At 40.5% G+C, this 18,790-nt stretch overlaps 1 protein-coding gene across 3 annotated transcripts in view; it reads right to left on the bottom strand.

The window, feature by feature from the left end:
- Positions 1 to 18,790, bottom strand: part of Ctnnd2 (catenin delta 2) — an 872,325-nt gene that overhangs the window by 226,238 nt on the left and 627,297 nt on the right. The window lies entirely within an intron of this gene.

Raw genomic sequence — 18,790 nt, 5'->3', positions numbered from 1 at the left:
GAAAGGTGATTTTAACTTCATAATGGGTACCTCAGGCATTTCTTTAAAAAAAAACCAAAAATGTCATGTGCTCACGGAATTAGAATGATTACCATTCCTGAGACTTAACTAAATTTTACCACTGTCTTAAAGGGCAGCAGTATTGACATAGAAAACACCGAAAGTATTCTTCTACTCAACAGGGAAAGACTGCAAACATATAAAAGTCACTGAAACTTGCCGAGGAGCTGAAATAATTAATACAAGCGTTTTTTGTTTGTTTGTTTGTTTTGTTTTTTTGAGCTAAGGATTGAACCCAGGGCCACTGAGCTAAATCCCCAACCCTACAAGCGGTTTTGTCTCAGAAATTCTGGGGATGCAAGAGGGTCACTCAGATTGAGAGGCACAGCATGAGTGACCACAGAAAAGCATGTCACACTTAGGTTTCTGATTAATAACAGTGAAAAAGACATTATGTTTTAGTGTTCTACTTCTTGAAAGAAAATTGAAATCTAGAGATGAATGCAAGAAATGTTTTGTGATGTATTTTCAGATATATGTTCTTTTTGCTGCCCATTAACATTGGGGACAATTTAAATATTTAAACTGAGTAGAGAACAAAGTACCTAATCAATACATAGACTCTGTTGGCATCAGCAGCAGCAAAGCTACATCTTAACACTGCTGCATTTATGTGGAAAATCAGATGATTCATTCGTGAGGGCTTCTTTGTCTTTCTTTAGACTTCTGTGTTACTAGGGATTGAAAGATTCACACCTCCATGATTTAATTTTCATATTCCAGAAAACTTATTCATCCAAGAAATGTGCTAGGACACATGGCTGCATCCTGCCACTCTGTCAATGGTGCTCAACCACACTGCTTCAAGCTGCAATCTGGTCATACTTACTCCCCACTCCAGCATTCCAAGGCCCCATAAAACTATAATCTTCATTTGTTTCACCAATATCCTTTCATCCCAAATGCAATGCCATGCTCACCATATCAATGCTGAATGAATGAGGAGCATTAATTAACATATGACTTGCTACCTTGGGGTTCTATAGATTTACTGAAACATTGCTTTTCAAAACTGAGTAATATGCCCTCTAAAGGAGGGAAACAAGGCTTTTTGTGAACAGTTGAGGATGTGTGCAGGGATCTCCAGGGGCATTTACCATACCAGCTTACAAACATAAGGAGGAGAGGCTTCATGCACACAGGTTGGAACACTGATAATTCATGAAGAGCCTACAAGAAGTGTTTTCTCTCATGCTCATAATGCAAACACAAAAAGAAGAAAGCTTTACAGTGCTCAAAGAACCCAAATTCTTTAATCTGGAAAGCATGATGTCGTGTTTTGTGTGTTGCGCCTCCCACGGGAAAAGCACCAGAGAAGACAGAGGTGAGGACTCCCAGGGCACAGCACTGCTGAGTGAACTGAGTTCTCTTCCTTGCACTGAGCACAGCCAGCAGGTGGTAAGGATGCCTGGGGCAGGCAGCTCAAAGGATTACTGAGTTGATTAAAAAAGAACCAATGGAACCTGAAACAGTGTCCTTCCTTAACAATTTTACCCTGGGCTTGTTTGGCAGCATTCAGGAGAAGTGTGTGTGTGCGCGTGCGTGCGTGCGTGCGTGCGTGCGTGCGTGCGTGCGTGTGTGTGTGACATGAACTGAGCATGTCTGCATTATAGTCCCAGCCACTTTATTACCTCACCTCAGAGGGTCACCCCATGAGTATACAAAGCATATAAGGAAGGTCTTTTTTTCCTCTCTGTGTGTATTTGCATGTGTGTTCTGTGCTTTACAATTCTATAGTTTCAAATAATGATGAAGCCATTGAGAAAGAAGAAATAAATCTCACCATAATAATGAGTCTATCAGGCATAGATATTAAAAGTGAGAGCAAATCAATAAGTTAATTTTTAATTTTGTAAATACTTTTAGTTTGTGATAATATACTTCACATTTATGTGACTTGATGAAGTAATATACAACAATAGTTCTGGAAGCTTAACAGCAGGTCCTTGCTAGTATGTGTCTATGTGTTTGGGTGACATGTGTATATGTGATACACATGCCTGGGTGTACATGCACGAGACGGCCAGAGGCTGAGGTTGGGAGTCTTACTCAACCATTTTTCCTGTGGTGGTCTGAATGCAAAAGGCTTCCATAGACTCATAGGGAGTGGCATTATTGGAGGTGTGGCCTTGTAGGAGTAGATGGTGGCTTTGCTGAAATAAATGTGTCACTGGGGTGGCTTTTAGAAGCTCAAGTCAGGCCCAGTGGCTCACTTGTTCTTTCTGCTGCCTGTCAATCGAGATGCAGACTTTCAGCTACCTTTGGAGCACCTTGTCTGCTTGCATATCCCCATGCTTTCCACCATGATGACAATGGACTAAACCTCTAAATTGTAAGCCAGCCCCAGTTAAATGCTTTTCCTTATGAGTGGCCTTGGTCATGGTGTTTTTTTACAGCAATAGAAACCCTAACTCAGACACTTTCCGCTCTCTACATTAGATTTGAGACAGGATCTCTTACTGAATATGGAGTTCATGGATTCAGATAGACTGGCTGGCCAGCAAGCCCCAGGGATCTATCTGTCTTCACCTTCCCAGTGTTGGAATTACATAAACACACCACTATCTCCAGCTCCTTATGTGGGTGCTAGGGATCTGAACTCAAGTCCTCTTGCTTACATAGCAAACACTTTACTGACTGAGGTATCTCCATATTCCTTTTCTACAAGAGTCTTTAAAAATCAAATCTTAAAAAGACTTTAGTTTTTTGGATTATTAAAATACAACTATATGTTACCTAATATATAATGCTTTATATAATAACAAAATAAAATAAATCCACTAGAAGATTATCCATCACATTAGTCATAACTGAATAGATAATTATTATGAATTAAATATGGCATATCCAAGGTGGCTTCTTTTTTATAGTAGTTGCTTTGTATTTCAGGTTCCTTCCTGTCTTCTCTTGCCTCTATATTTCTTTTTAGCACTGAATAACATTTCTGTTTCTGGACATATTACAGTGAATTTATCTGCTTCTCTATTAGACAGGTGGTTATAATATAGGTTGCTTCCAAGTATTTGAAATTATGCACAAAGCCACCTAAACATGTGCTCAATTTTGTATGTGCTTAAGCTCTGAATCCCTCTGGATAAGTGCAAGAGAGTGATTGTTGAATCCCATGAAGATAATCGGTTTGGTAAAATCGGCTGAACAGTCTGTCAGAGTGGCTGTGCCACCGGGCACTCCACCCATAACTTTCTGCTGCTCCATGACCTTACAGTAGCTAATGTTCTCAGTGCCACTCTGTAAGTGTGCAGTGGAGTGACACTGTGTTTCCCCTCTTTGAAGATTTCCTGAGTGAATCAGATTTATTTGCACTAAGGCAAATGGTTGAATAAAATAAATCTGAAATGCAGATGGGACAATCACAGCTTCATTTGAATTGACTACATCCCTGAACCCGATGGAATCAGAAAAAGATCACAAAAGATTTTTAATCCCAACCCAGATAGCTAGCCTTAATTTGTTTACTATATAATTCTTTGATATATGGCTGACTTGTTCAATGGTTTCCATGTAGATTTCTCATATTTATTCCTCTGCCTAGTTAGGATCTAGATGGGAGCCAGTCCATCAAGAATTAGAAGGATGGAGGCTGATGGCCTCCACCTCCCATGATGAAGTGTGAGTTGGTTAACCAAAGCAAAACTGTGTCCTACTGTCTGCCCTGTTGGGTTGTTGACAGGATATTATTTTCTTTGCTGTCTTTCTTTTTCCTTCATTTTTTTTTTTTTTTAAAGTAGCTCAGAATGGTCTTGAACTCAAGATCCGTCTGCTTCTAAATACTGGGCTTGTGAAATTAAATTGGAGAAGCAATGGATGTTTCCAATGAACCGGAATTAACATATGCCCATGTACTTACCTCTGAATAATAAACAAGTATACTTCATAGGGGCCACAATGTGTTTCAGTTACACAGTAGATGCTATTTCAAAGAATTTGAAAGAGAATCTCTATTTGCTCTTTCTCTCCCTCCAGTTATGTGAAATAACTTGCTTCCTTTGCCTAACAGGTAAATCAAGATGAGTTATAATTATTTTTAAATTTTGTATCAGAGATGCAGCACAGCACAAGGCTTAGGGTTCCAGGTAGTTCAAATTGTGGTTCCTCTGTACCTTTCTAGACAGTTAATTGTCTATAAGTATTGACAACATATGGACACTTCATAAGTTTATTCTCAGGACTAGAAAAGACTTAAAATGTGAATTGTTTAACAGAATGCTCAGTAAGTATTATTTTTTTCAGAAAACACTGTTTTCTTGAAGTCATCCACCATCTCTGTCTTTTACAGTTTTCCCATCTGCTCTGCCATGATGCTCCATGAGCCTTTGGAGGATGGGGTGTGATACAGATGTCCCATTTGGACTAAGCGTTCTCCAGTTTCTTATTCTTGTCACATTGACCAGTTCTAGGTCTCTGTGTTAATGACCATCTACTGCAAGTAGAAGCTTTTCTGATGAGGATTGAGAGATGGCACTAGTCTATAGATATAATGATATGTCACTGTGACAGCATGCATTAGACCCAAGTAAGCTGAAGCCAGACAAAATTCTGGCATGTAGTAGGGGAGGTTGGCATGAAGTCTCACCCCTAGCTGAGGAGCTATTACAATTTATAGCTAGTGGGAAAGATAGAGTTGTTTTTCTTTAAAGATATGACCCTGCTAGGCCAGACTACCATGGTCTAGGGAATAGTCCCACACCTAAGAGATTGGACTGATTTTTTTAAATTACTGCTTTTAAAAAGCAAAGACTCAATGTGAAGTGAGCTGAAGTAGGTGTGGATTGGGAGAAGTTTGCAAAGGGGTAATACCATTTAAATATGTAGAACACAAAACTCTCAAAGAAATAAGAAAAAATATTTACAAAAAGATTACCTGTCAAGGAACTATAACTGTAAGCCAACTTGCTAAAGGATATTCTTATTAAACTTATTATCTGTTCAATATGTAAATTAATTTATGAATAGAATGACAGCATATAGTAGTCAGTGAAAGGGATGCAGTTCCTAGTTGTACTTTTCTAAAGTGTTATTTTTTTGTGCAAATTTAAAGTATTATGCAATACACCCAGAATCCCATCTGGTATGTGGCTAATGTACTCAAAAGCAGCTTTATTGTTCTAATCAACTGTATTGATTGCACTGGTCATTTAAGAAATAATTTCAAATACATAAATACTGTAAGAGTTCCTATGTTCCCAACACAAGGAGAATGAATTAATTTATGTTTTAAAAGGGAGTGCAATGCTTTCTTTTCTTGTCATGATAAATTAATAGATTTTCTTAAAGACATTTAAACAATTTGGAGTAATCTTTATATATTTCAGAAAAGCTTCTCTTATGCCAAAGTTACACCAAAAACACCCAGATTCTCAATTTCAAGGTGTTTTTGTTGTTGTTAAATGAAAAATAGTGAAGAGAAGAACACTTTTCATTTCATTAACAGAGTAACTTCTAGTAAGTAGATGAGAAAACAAAACTATAGGAACTGATGCCCCCAATGAGAAATGAAATGGCCCAGATAGTTCTATTTTCACAGATGTCCCCCAGGGACAACTCAAGAACCTTGGTGGAGGATGTATGGGGCTTCGACTTTCTGCTCCTCCTGCATCCGGCACAAAATTACTTGCTTTTTGCAATGTGTATTTCTGCCCTGCCTACTCAGGGAATGGTTAGGAAGAAAATGAGACGGCACAGAGGGATGCCTGAGCAGATCCCAAGTCTACAGATACATTCCTATCTGTTACTTCGTCCCTCTTTCCACCTAAGCGTCAACGCTGAAGTCCCCATAATTCACAGACTCCTTGTCTCCCTGTAAGGTTTCAACACATAGACTCTGACACCATCCATGTGTCCTTCCTTGGCTGGCACTGGCATCGGATAAGACCATCCAAAGGTGGCTTCGGAAACACGTGGCAGAAAGGACACCTTGGAAAAGATACTCTGACGTTTTTAATCTTTTCCAATTTCCTTTCACTCCAGACAAGTGGCTGCCATTACAGTAAATATGAGTGAAGTTTTCTGTCCATAACTGGTGAAAGAAAACCATTTCTCACGGGGCCCTCTGAAACGATCTGTTTTACTGCAGTATTAACTCTCAGGTTCATATCACCCCAGGGTCCCATCCTTTAAGGAGATAAAAGAAGAACAGGGAAACCCTTTATTTTGGACTGAACATGAATCATTATCTTCCACACGGAGATACATTTCTATAAGGTACTTAAAAGACGCAAAAATACCTGCAGTGCCACAAAGAAATCCCTCTCCCATCCACTGCAAGGCTCTGCTCATTATTCTCCTCTTGCTAACAACAACCACCATGAAGGTTTCTGGTCAGTTCCACTGTGAGGATGAGGGAAGGTCAGGGGTGGGTGTATGAGCAGTTGGCTCCCTGCCAATGAAACAAGCACAGAGGCCAAGTGCCACTCAAGCCATCTTCCCGAGGGCTGGGACCTCATGTCCTCCATATAGTCCTTGAGGATCAGAAGTACTGAACCCCCAAGGTGGTCTCAGCTGTATTTACTCTCTAGTGCAGCCACGGAAGGGCCTCCTTTAAAAAAATACAAGAAAAAAAATAAGCTGATTCTCCAAATTCTTTCTCCAAATGTTACTTCAGGAGGTCTCAGGGTGTCCCATGACAGGGTGTCTATCTAAGTTCTTTGAGTGTGAAACAATAAGCTGGACAAAATGCATAATAATATATGTAGAGACGTGTGTGTGTGTGTGTGTGTGTGTGTGTGTGTGTGTGTGTGTGTGTGGTGTGGATTATGTGTGCTGACAGGACACCATGTGCTCTACAGCAGCCAAAGATAGACTCAGGTGTTCTGCCATATAGTGCTCTACTTAATCCTTGAGACAGGGCTGACTAGCATCTAGAAAATCCTTTTGTCTCACCCTCCACAGCTTGGGGCTTATGGATGTGCAGCCACACTCAGCTTTTTACATGAGTGTCAGGGGTTCAAACTGAGGTTCATATTACTTGGGCAAAATGTGGTCTTACTTACGAAGCCATCATCCCAATCACCTAAGTAGAAATTTATCAAGGGCAAGAAAAATAACATAGTCTATACTCTGCTGCACACAAATGGTACAGAAAAACATTTGAGTCAAGAGACTTGAGGTCTTTTCTGGGTTCTTTTCCTGACACAGGAGAAGGGAGAGGGAGCCCTGGAGGTGAGAACAGGGTGGGTCTTTAATGACTGACAGGTGGGCTATGATGTAACTATGGACAATCTGTCATTCCACAGTTATAGGCATGTACATCCCTGTTCTCTCATGCATGTGCAGAACATAGTAAAGAGGAGTTTGCCCTTCACAGCTCCCTTTAAGGACAGACTTGCTTTCACTATCCTTGTGCTTAAGACTGGTTTGAGTCTCCCTTGCTTATCTCCCCTTTTCTTCCAGAAAACCCATGACAAATTACCCAGCGGGTATAGAGGTGCTGATGTTGCTCTACCAGGAAGGGCATATACTTTTATCTTCAGGGAGTAGTCTTGGGTCTGGGCTATTCCTAGGAGTCCTTGACCAGAGCTTCTGTCTGAGGTTTAAGTTAGCCTCTGAGAATATTTGCTTTAAGGCTCAGCGAGTGGACCCTTTAAACCTGAACTTGGTCCATAGCAAACCTCACTACTATGCATTCACACAACACAAGAATCAACCTCACTTTATTTTTTTCCGATCTTTTTTATTATTATTATATTTGTGTTTTAATTTTACACATCAACCATGCGTTCCCCTGTCCTCCCCTCTCCCGCCCCGGCCCCACCTTCCCCCCAGCCCCTCCCCTCCATTCCCATCTCCTCCAGGGCCAAGACTCTCCTGGGGATTCATATAAACCTGATGGATTCAGTACAGGCAGGGCCAGTCCCCTCTTTCCAGGCTGAACAAAGTGTTGCTTTATAAGCCCAAAGGTTCCAAACAGCCAGCTCATGCACTAAGGACAGGTCCCGGTCCCACAGCCTAAATGCCTCCCAAACAGTTCAAGCTATTCAACTGTCTCACTTATCCAGAGGGCTTGATCCAGCTGGGGGTTCCACAGCCTTTGGTTCATAATTCATGTGCTTCCATTCATTTGGCTATTTGTCCCTGTGCCTCTCCAATCTTGGTCTCAACAATTCACGCTCTTACAGTCCCTCCTCTTTCTCAACAATTGGACTCCTAGAGCTCCACCTGGGGCCTGGCTGAGGATCCACTTCCATCAGTTATTGGATGAGAGTTCCAGCACAACAGTCAGGGTGTCTGGCCATATGATCACCAGACTAGGTCAGATCATGCTTTCTCTCGACCATTGCCAGCAGTCTACAGAGAATGTATCATTGTGGATTTCTGGGGACCTCTCCAGCACTCTGCCTCTTCCTATTCTCATGTGGTCATCATTTATCATGGTCTGTTATTCCTTGTTCTCCCTTTCTGTTCTTGATCCAGCTAGGACCTCCTGCTCCACTAAGCTTTCTTTCCCTCAAACCTTGCCCTTCATTACTTCCACTGCCATCTATGTTGTTCATGTAGATCTCATCCATTTCTCTGTCATTGGGCGATCCCTGTGTCTTTCCTAGGGTTCCGTTTTCTAGGTAGCCTCCTTGGAGTTGTGTAGCCATCTAGTCATCTTTGTTTTACATCTAGTATCCTCCTATGAGTGATTACATACCATGTTTATCTTTCTGAGTCTGGGTTACCTCACTCAGGATGATTATTTCTAGATCCATCCATTTGCCTGCAAACCTCATGATGCCATTGTTTTTCTCTGCGGAGTAGTACTCCATTGTGTATATATACCACATTTTCTTTATCCATTCTTCAGTTGAAGGGCATCTAGGTTGTTTCCAGGTTCTGGCTATTACAAACAATGCTGATATGAACATAAGACCTCAACATAAATCCAGTTACTCTGAACCTGATAGAAGAGAAAGTCAGAAGTAGTCTTGAATGCATTGGCACCAGAGAGCACTTTCTAAATATAACACCAGTAGCACAGACACTGAGAGAAACAATCAATCAATGGGACCTGTTGAAACTGAGAAGTTTTGTAGAGCAAAGGACACAGTCAACAAGACAAAGCGACAGCCTACAGAATGGGAAAAGGTCTTCACCAACCCCACATCTGACAGAGGGCTGATATCCAGAATATATAAAGAACTCAAGAAATTAGATGTCAAAATGCCCAACAGTCCAATTAAGAAATGGGCTATAGAACTAAACAGAGAATTCTCAACAGAGGAAGTTCAAATGGCTGAAAGACATTTAAGGAATTGCTCAACATCCCTAATTATCCAGGAAATGCAAATCAAAATGACTCTGAAATACCTTACACCTGTCAGAATGGCTAAGATAAAAAACACAGAAGACAGCTTATGCTGGAGAGGATGTGGAGCAAGGGGAACTCTCCTCCACTGCTGGTAGGAACGCAAGCTTGTACAGCTACTTTGGAAATCAATATGGCGCTTCCTTAGAAAATTGGGAATCAATCTCCCCCACGACCCAGCTATAGCACTCTTGGGCATATACCCAAGGAATGCTCAATCATACCACAAGGGCATTTGCTCAGCCTCACTTTAAATAAAAAACAGTGTGAGAATACCTGTGACTAACCTTATCATTTAGCTGTGTTATGGATACAATGGTCTAAAAACTGAAGTAGTCTGGTAAGCCCACTGGAAAAACAGATTCACAATTACAAAAATGCTTTAGGAGTTAATTAGGAAATGCAGCAAGATATATGCTTAATAAGGTTGAAAACTGAAGACTCTCCTTATCTATCTTCATAGTTATCATATATGTGTGTGTATTAAAAAGAATTAAAATTTTAATAAAAAATAGATCACAGTATATAAAATACTGTGGAAATCAACAAAGGTCAAGGGCTTTGTGTGAGGAAATTTACATATATTACTGAGGTACAAAGGAGTACCTGTGAATAGATGGGTCTGGAGGACCACATTCCTGAAACCTTTCAAGACTGTAAGACTTTCATTTGCCTGAACGGGGATAAAAATTTGAACAGTTTGGGAGGGCCCCAGGCAGTGGGACCGGGACCTGTCCTTAGTGCATGAGCTGGCTGTTTGGAACCTTGGGCCTTTGCAGGATCACTTTGCTCATCCTGGGCAAAGGGAGGAGGGGACTGGACCTGCCTCCATTGAGTCTACCAGGCTGAGCTGAATCCCCAGTGGAGTCCTTGCCCTGGAGGAGGGAGGACAGGGGGATCTGTGGCTGATATGTAAAATTAAATTAAATTATAGAAAAACAAAACAAAAATAAACTAAAGCTCTTTAATCCAAAGCTAAGCTGGGTTTCCAAGTTGTTTTGGACAGAATGACAGTAATAAAAAGTCATCTAGAAGAATTAATACAAGGGAAAAATCAGAGGGAAACTACAGGACTATGGAAGGAGGGACAGTCCAAAATACCAATCATAAAAACGTAACGACAATGGGCCAAGAGTCTGTAGACAGCAGGAAAGTGAAGACGAGAAGAAATGCAGAAGACCTGCACGTTAAAAAAGAAAGAAGGAAGAAAAGCTAGGATGTGGTCCTGAAACAGCAGGGGGTTAATGCAGAATTACTGAAAATCGGGTCATACAGCAGGGGAATGTCATTTTCCATTCTTCAAACTTGCATAAAGTAAATTCAAAAGGGTTAGACAATTGATTGACTACATAGTGCAAATCCAGAGGGTGATACATGAGTCGTCCTTACCTATCAAATAGATAGGTAGATAAAGAAATAAATATGAAGCATAAAGTGGAAGCACATCCGAAGGAGATGTGCATGGATGTTTACGGGGAAGCTAAGGCTGACATAAAGGCAGCTGGCAGAATTGAAACCCAACACACTCTCATCATATCAGCAAACATTAGTGAGGGGCAGACCAGGGAAATTATTGGCTATGAACATAAAAGACAAAGTACTTACAGCTTTATTTTAGGTGGGGATACTGAAGCAGGCAAGGACCTCAAAGTTTGAATCTAATTTGTGCTTCTAATGCCCACACACCTCTAGAGCTCATCCACAAAGGGGTCTTGGGGTGGTAGTGTGGAGGACTTCTCTCTACTTGCACTGATCACAAATTATGTTGGTGATATTTATTTAAGTAAAGCTATCAATGGTATTTCTCTCACCACCAACTGAATGTGCATTTAATACTAAGATGTGCTCCACTGCAAGTCTATAGGACAGTTTCTTTATCTAGTCTCATGAAGACAGACACTTTTTACTGCCTGTTTTGGGGGGTATATAAGCAATAAGTGCACAGAAAAGACGTTTCCACAGATGCACAGCGTTGGTGGACTATAGGTTCTACATGTGTGCAATCACTAGACATAGTCTAAAACATTACAGTAATTGACATTCTACTGCAGTGAGCAAGAACCACCCTACACACTTCATATTCTAGAATTCAATTTTCTCAGTCTACTTTATGCAAAATGACATTAGTTTTAAGTTTTAATCATCTTCTTATTGTTGGTGAGCCTGGGTATTTGAATAAACTCTCTAACCACATGGATAGATTTACAGAGCATTGCCAAGCAACACTAACAGATACATTAATAAAATAGAACAAAATGCCCAGATCATGATGAAAAACTAGATATTGAAAAGTCAGTGCTTGCCAAAATTTATCTATAGTTTTAACAAAATTTCAATCAAAAATGGATTTTTTTTGAACAAAGCATAACTTTGATCTGTAATCTTAGCATATCATAAGACAGAGACCACTTTCAATAAGGAGGAATGAAAAGGGATTATTTTATCTCATGGATAAATAGTGTATAATGTTTCAATAAATAAAACATTGGAGTATTGATGGCAGAGTCAAAATGGCTGAGGGATGGCTGAGAAGAAAAGCTGGCTATAGTGAGAATCTGCTATCTGGCAAAAGACAACATTAAAAGCCAGTGTGGGAGGCGTGAATTTCATGATGGAAGGCTCATAAGGGAGGTGTTCATGTGTCATGTGTACTAAAGAGGAGCTAAATATACCAAATAAAGATAAAAATTAATTAGTATGAACATAAAAGTGCTTTCAACAATGAACAAGGAATCTTGAGGAAAAAATGTCACAAATAATAATATAAATAAGTCGTTTCCAAAAAAGCATATTTGTTTGCAGACACAAGGAATCATTTCAGTGTTTGTGATCCCAGGAGTACTGATTTCAGAAGTGTGAACAGGACTGTAACACACCTGCTAGAGGTTACATGCTGAGGTGAAGAGACATCCTCATCTGACTTGTGGTCCCAAACATTCACCTCCTTTCCTCTCTCCTTCCTTGCCTGTCTCTTAGGACCAACAAAAGCCAGACTCAGCAGGTTCAAGTTCACAATAAATTAAAAGATATAAATGTTGACTCAAAGCAAATTCTCTTCAAATTCTGATCTTAAGAAAACAAGCCGGGCATGGTGGCACATGCCTTTAACCCCAGCACTCTGGAGGCAGAGGCAGGAGGATCTCTGTGAGTTTGAGGCCAGCCTTGCCTACAAAGCAAGTTCCAGGACAAGACTCAGTTATATAGAGAAATCCTGTCTGGGAAATACAAAAACTAACAAACAAACAAATAAAACAAGTTAGACATCTCCTTTGAGTCTAAACATTTATCCCTTTAGATGAACAATTACTAACATTCTTTCATTTCTTCATTGGGAAATGATAAACATTCATATGATTATGTATAGAAAACTGAAATTCACATGTGGTTTAGCATGTAACAGAGTTCTGTGTATGCACTAGTGTAATTTTTGAAGATCCAAACTCCAAAAGGCAGAGATACAACCTAATTATTTGAAAATTACTAAACCATTTCAGAATATAGGAAGCTCACAGATGTTTCCTCCAAGCCTTTACTTTTCTAAGGTTCAGACCACTGTTCATTGGATTCATCTTTCTTTCTAGCCTTGAGGGAGGGTTAGATGGCCAAGACTTTCCATTTAAGGAGGCAATATGCCTTGACAGGAGTTGGAGACTAAGGAGCCAGGGAAGAAGCCAATCTGATGAATGAACAGTGGAAACTTGGGGGCAGCTTTACCTGGAAGAGACTGGCAATCATCTGGCCATCATTTTGCAGTCTTCCCTTATAGGAGATCAGGTAAACTGTAGGAACAGTTCCAGCATCCAGGAAGTAAGAACCAAAGAATTAACAGAACCAGAAGAGACCGTATGAGTGCCAGGGGCAGCAGCTGCTTGGGAGATGTGCCACTGATGATGAAGGAATGTGGTGAGCATCACTGGGATGAGCAAGGAGGTCAGGGCCTAGGGCTGAGGGATGGAAAGAGAAGGTTGAGTGAAGTATGAAGTGGTACCATGCTGCATGGCCGGACTTGGGGGACTTTGGTCATCATTGGGGAGCTGGCCTTACTTTGAGCAAGCAAGAAGCAGAGTTGCTCTAAAACTCTACCTTACAAACTGATGAGTATGCCTAAAGACAGACTGGGGCCAGGCAAAGCCACCAAGACCACCCAGTGAGAGAAACCCAGAAGCTTCCATATGACTGACAAGAAGATGATTTGAACAGTGTCAAATTCCAGATCTGCTTGGTTGACAGGGCTGTAAGTATGATGCCCGAGTCAAAGAAAGGAATCATGGCTGACTGTGATTCTTGGCTTTTTCATTTTTAATAAACAAGCGTGCTGCTGATAATCATCACAGCCATACTTTGGTTGATTGACAGATGGCAAAGCACTTAGGAGAGACACAGCCTCTTATTTAAATTTCATTGTGTTGACACAAAAGGCATACATTTAAAAAATTACTGTTCCCTTGTCCATGCAAAATGGAAAAATGGCATCTTTCAAAAACATAATAGAAAAATTGTTTTGTATCGCAGATAGCCCACAGTTATAACAGATGATAAATATTAAAGAAAAAGCACCATATTCTACTGAAAGAGCAATGGTGAATGTTTAACAAAAATTACCTTTACATTTATTTTATTTTAAAATTATATATCTATTTTGAAAGTGCTACTTCAAGTAAGATTTTCATTAAACCTCCTGAAATTGTATAGAATCCAAAATAGGCTTTATTATATGAATTACATGATTGAAAGTGTCTTCTTGTTATACACGTAAAAAAGAATAGGTAGTTGGAACTTTCACCCACTTTCTGTACACAGTTATGAAGCATCATACAAGTTCCAAAAGCATATTCTTTTCTTTTGTTGTTGTTGTAGTAATAACCAATATCCAGGGGATGTAATTATGGTTGAGAAGGAATATTTATTAAATGTTGGTCCAGGTCTGGAGGATCTCACAGTGAAGGTAGAAACTGCCCTGAAAAGCCCATTGCAAAGTTTTCAGAGAGGCAAGCAGGGTGCAATCAAACCCTAACGTGCTCACAGTACAGCAATTACACATTTGCTTTTATTTTGACATTTGTGTGTGTGTGCTTATGTGAGTGTGTCTGTGTTTGTGTTTATGTGAGTGTGTGCATGTGTGTGTTTATGTGAGTGTAGGAGTGAGTATGTGCTACTGCACCTGCAGGAAAATCAGAGGATGACCTGCAGGTCTCAGCTTCCCCTATCACCATGTCAGTTCTGGGGTTTGAACTTGGGCCTCTATACTTGCCAGAAAGTACCTCTACCCACTGAGCCATCTTGCCTGTCCAGAGAACAATACATTATTGGGTGAGGTACACATATGGTAGTTTGGGGGAAAGGGTCTGGCATTGGTGTTTGGTGATAATATGTTTTCTTCATCTTCAAATTTCTTCAAACATGGATTTGTGCTTGGGGATACTTTGGATTCTTTGAGGAAGAGAATTTAAGATTCTTGGAAAATTTAAAGGAAAAACAGAACCAAATTGAATTGGATGATTACAGCAAGCAGCTCTGGCCAGCAGGCCTAGTTCCCAGCAGTCTGTGGGCTCACTGAGTGACTTCAAGAATAGAGAGCCCTGAAAGGGTGGAGAGAGGCATGTGGTGAGATGAGAGGTAACAGCCTGAACAGAGAACTTCCTAGAAGCAGATACTGTGGGTACTAGCAACACTAGGAAGATGCTGAAATCCACATCCATGTGGAAGTGATGGAGGTGGAAACATGGGAGGACCAACCTCAGGCTCCAGAGCAGAGGATGGAAGCAATGGAGGTTGTGGCTTCAGAGGCAACAATCCATCTGGGAAGGCATTTCAGTGAATTCATCTTAGAATGTGTTAATATGTGTCTTAGAACCTATTTTCCCCTTTCCTTCACATCCACAGGTTTAAAAAATATTAACACAAATGTGGGAGTTTCCACACATCTCAACTGTGTAAACTATTATTGCTATTTCTAATTTGATAGTCCTGTTTCCTGAGCCCAGAAGTCAACAATGGAGCCTATCTATCTATGACTCTCCCCTGAGCTCTGCCACTGGACCTGGAGGGTCAGCCTGCTAACAGTAACACATACACACACACACACACACACACACACACACACACACACACACAATTTTAAAAGTGAAAAGAAAGGCCTCTACCTCATCACCAAAATGAGAGTCACTCATTTATTTTGCTCCATTTAAAAATATGTAACACTAATATTCTTTGTTCTTTTAACTCATTACTTGTAAGGTCAAAGGTCCTGCCTGAGGTGTGCAACTCTCCAATAGATAAAGTAGCCACCAAGGCTGAGAATAATTACTTCTCTACATCAATAACTTCAGTTCAAAGACTTTCACTGTAGTTTACCAGATTAAGTGTCTGCAACCCATATTATAAGTAATTAAATGCTCTGTGGTGATATATTGTGTACCCTAATAAAATTTGCCTGAAGAACAAAGGACAGAACAAGCCACTAGATTAAACATACATGCCAGACAGTGGTGGCACACACCTTTAATCCTAGCACTCAGGAGGTATAGATCTGTCTGAATCTCTGTGATTTCAAAGCCACCCTGGACTACATGAAATTGACTCAGTCTAGGAAAGAAACACAGCCAGGCAGTGGTGGCACACACTGTTAATCCCAGTACTTGGGAATCACACGCCCTTAATCCCAGCACTTGAGATCTCATGCCTTTGCTTGGGAAGCACACATGCCTTTAATCCCAGGAAGTGATGGCTGGGCAGAGAAAGGTATATAAAATGTGAGGAGACAGAAGCTTTTTCAGCCTGAGGAATTGGTGAGGTAAGAGGTGGTGGCTGTGGCTTGTTCCTTTCTCTCTCTGATCTTTTAGCATTTACCCCGATATCTGCTTAAGAAGCGATTTCAGAGTTCTAGAATATTATACAACCCTGAATATGTAGACAGGAGCTCAGGAAAACATTTTGCACATGTAGAAAGTGTTTTTCTTTGAACTTCTTCATTTACGAAGCAATAATAATTTTCCCGCAAGTAAATGCCACCCCTGTGCTTCTGTACTATGTGCACCTGCATCTTGTTTATGGAGGCTGATCCTGAATATATTAGCTAATTATAGATATGCAGATGTCTTGTTTGCCATGATGTAAAAATATATAAAAGTCACATGAAATAGGTATCACTCGGGTCTGTAGATGAATACCCAATTTCTGTGAGGTGTGCCTGGGTGATAAGGTAAAGAGACAGACAAAAGCTAGAACAATAAGGGAGATTATTCATAATGCAAAGTCTTCACATTCTGCTGTCATTCTTCTGGTGGAAGGCAAAATTAAAATATTAACATAGAAAAATTTGAATTGCAGAACAAATTATCATCTATTGATTCATTCCTTAGGACATTTATTGCAGAAAAATTCTATCTAGAGCCAGAGAAACTGGCAGAGGGAAGACAGTATCAGGTCTGGTTTTTCTGAAAGATAATATTAACAACTGCAAGGGATTCACTACTGTAGACATACAGGGGTAGGAAAATGGCAAGACTGAATGTGAATGTCAAGGAACCTGTGATTGTTCACTCAAGTATCTGAAAGGGTTTTTTTTTCTTCTCATAATCATAGTTAGGGTATATGATCAATGTGATTATGCCGAAGACCATATAGTCATCATAATGGAAAAGACTGATGCCCATAACCTAGTCAGGGCATCTGGTACCTTATCTGAGGAAAGGCGACTCCACAGAGCAAGGCAGCAGAGCATCCTTTTTCCTGAGGTATAGTTTTCCAGGGCTCTTCCTGAGAGAAACATTTCTTTACTCTAACAGGTTGCAGTATTAAGAACAAGGCCACCTGCCCCTGGTGTTACAAGACATTCATGGTCTAATTTCTGGTGACTTCCGGTTACAGATGAAATGAAGTAACTGATCAGCTGACCTCAAAATGAAGGCTTCTACTGACTGCTTTGATGGACCCAATAGAATCTCATAGTTCTCTTTAATATGATAGAGGAAGATAGAAGATTTTTAATTAGGGAGGTGACAGTATGAAGAAAGATTGAACTAGAAACTGCTTGCTTAGAAGACTGAAGGAGCCATGCACCAAGGAAAGCCAGTAGAAGTTAGGAAAGAAAGAAAGAAAAGGCAAATAGCCTCTACAGGGCAATTCTGAAAAGGAACGCAAACCTCCTTGTTAGACAGTGGTTTTCACCCTAGAGAGGCCAATTTTGGATGTCTGTGCTCCAGAGCTTTAAGATGACAACTTTATTTAAAATGAAGCACCTGGTTTTGTGGTGATTTGTTACAGCAGCAGCAGGAAGCTAATACTCAGGGCTGTGGGTGAGTCCCAGGTTACATGCTCATGAGCAGCATGTCAGCCTTCAGTAGATAACAAAGCAGCTGCTTTTATCTGCACACCTGCAGACAGCAGGAGGCTGCTGTGCCCTCTTGTTCTGATGTCCAAATTCCTATCTTCACTATAGTAACCTATACATCATCTTCCCGTGCTCCAACCACTGGGACTCTCTGGACTGCTAGATGAAGTAATCTGCAAATGACACAGCTGAACTTAGGTCTAGGAGAATCAAGACAAATGATTACCTGCTCTGCTTGAAGAAGTGCCAAGGTCAAGGAGTTCATTGCTTGATTTATGGCCATGCTGTTGGCCAATGCCCAGAGCTGATGACTTAGTTTTGTTTTATTTTATTTTTTTCATTCTCTTCCTCCCTTATCACTCTTTGGTCTTTTCTCCTGTTTCTTTACTTCTTGCCTCTAATAGACCTTAATATCCCCAATATATATTACCATCTCTCTACAGTCCAAAGACCTCTATCAATTGTTACGTTTCCTACTTGCTGCAGGATAGCATCTAGGAGACACTTCAGATCAGCTGAGAAGCAGTCCAAAGTCTCCCATTTTTCCCTCCCAGCCTCTGTGGCTCTGCAGCCTTGTCTACCCAGCTCAGCTCATCACCCAAATCACACTCTTTCCATTTGGTCACCCTTCTCTTTTGTAATCATGATGTCATCAAAGCCACATCTTGGGGCACTTTATCATCAGGTCATCACAAAAGGAGTTGGGTATTTAACAAATATATCTTATATGAAAACAAATAAAATAGATTGCATGTATCTGAGATAAAAAGAAAATTGAGATTGGCTTTTTCTCACAGATAGATTTTTTAAAAAAGAAAAAAAAATAAAACAAAAACCGAGAGGGTTTCCAGGCTGATTACAGCCCTGGAAACCGTTCATACCTCTTGAGCCTCATTATTGGCTTGAACTTCCTTGGCTTGGACACAGTCAGAACTAAGGAGTTCAACTGCTCTAGTCTAACAGGCTATTTGTGTTGAGAACTGTTGTAAACCATGGGACCCACTCTGCTGCTTCCTCTGTGAACGGAGAGGTTGCTGGAATCTTCCAGGAGGTGTGTCTTGCTTTTGTTTCAAGATTGTTGGGATTGGCTG

Source organism: Onychomys torridus, chromosome 15 (assembly GCF_903995425.1).
Source record: "Onychomys torridus chromosome 15, mOncTor1.1, whole genome shotgun sequence".
Classification (NCBI taxonomy): domain Eukaryota; kingdom Metazoa; phylum Chordata; class Mammalia; order Rodentia; family Cricetidae; genus Onychomys; species Onychomys torridus.
Note: the sequence above shows the minus strand (reverse complement) of the source record. Positions and strands in the feature narration are given on the sequence as shown.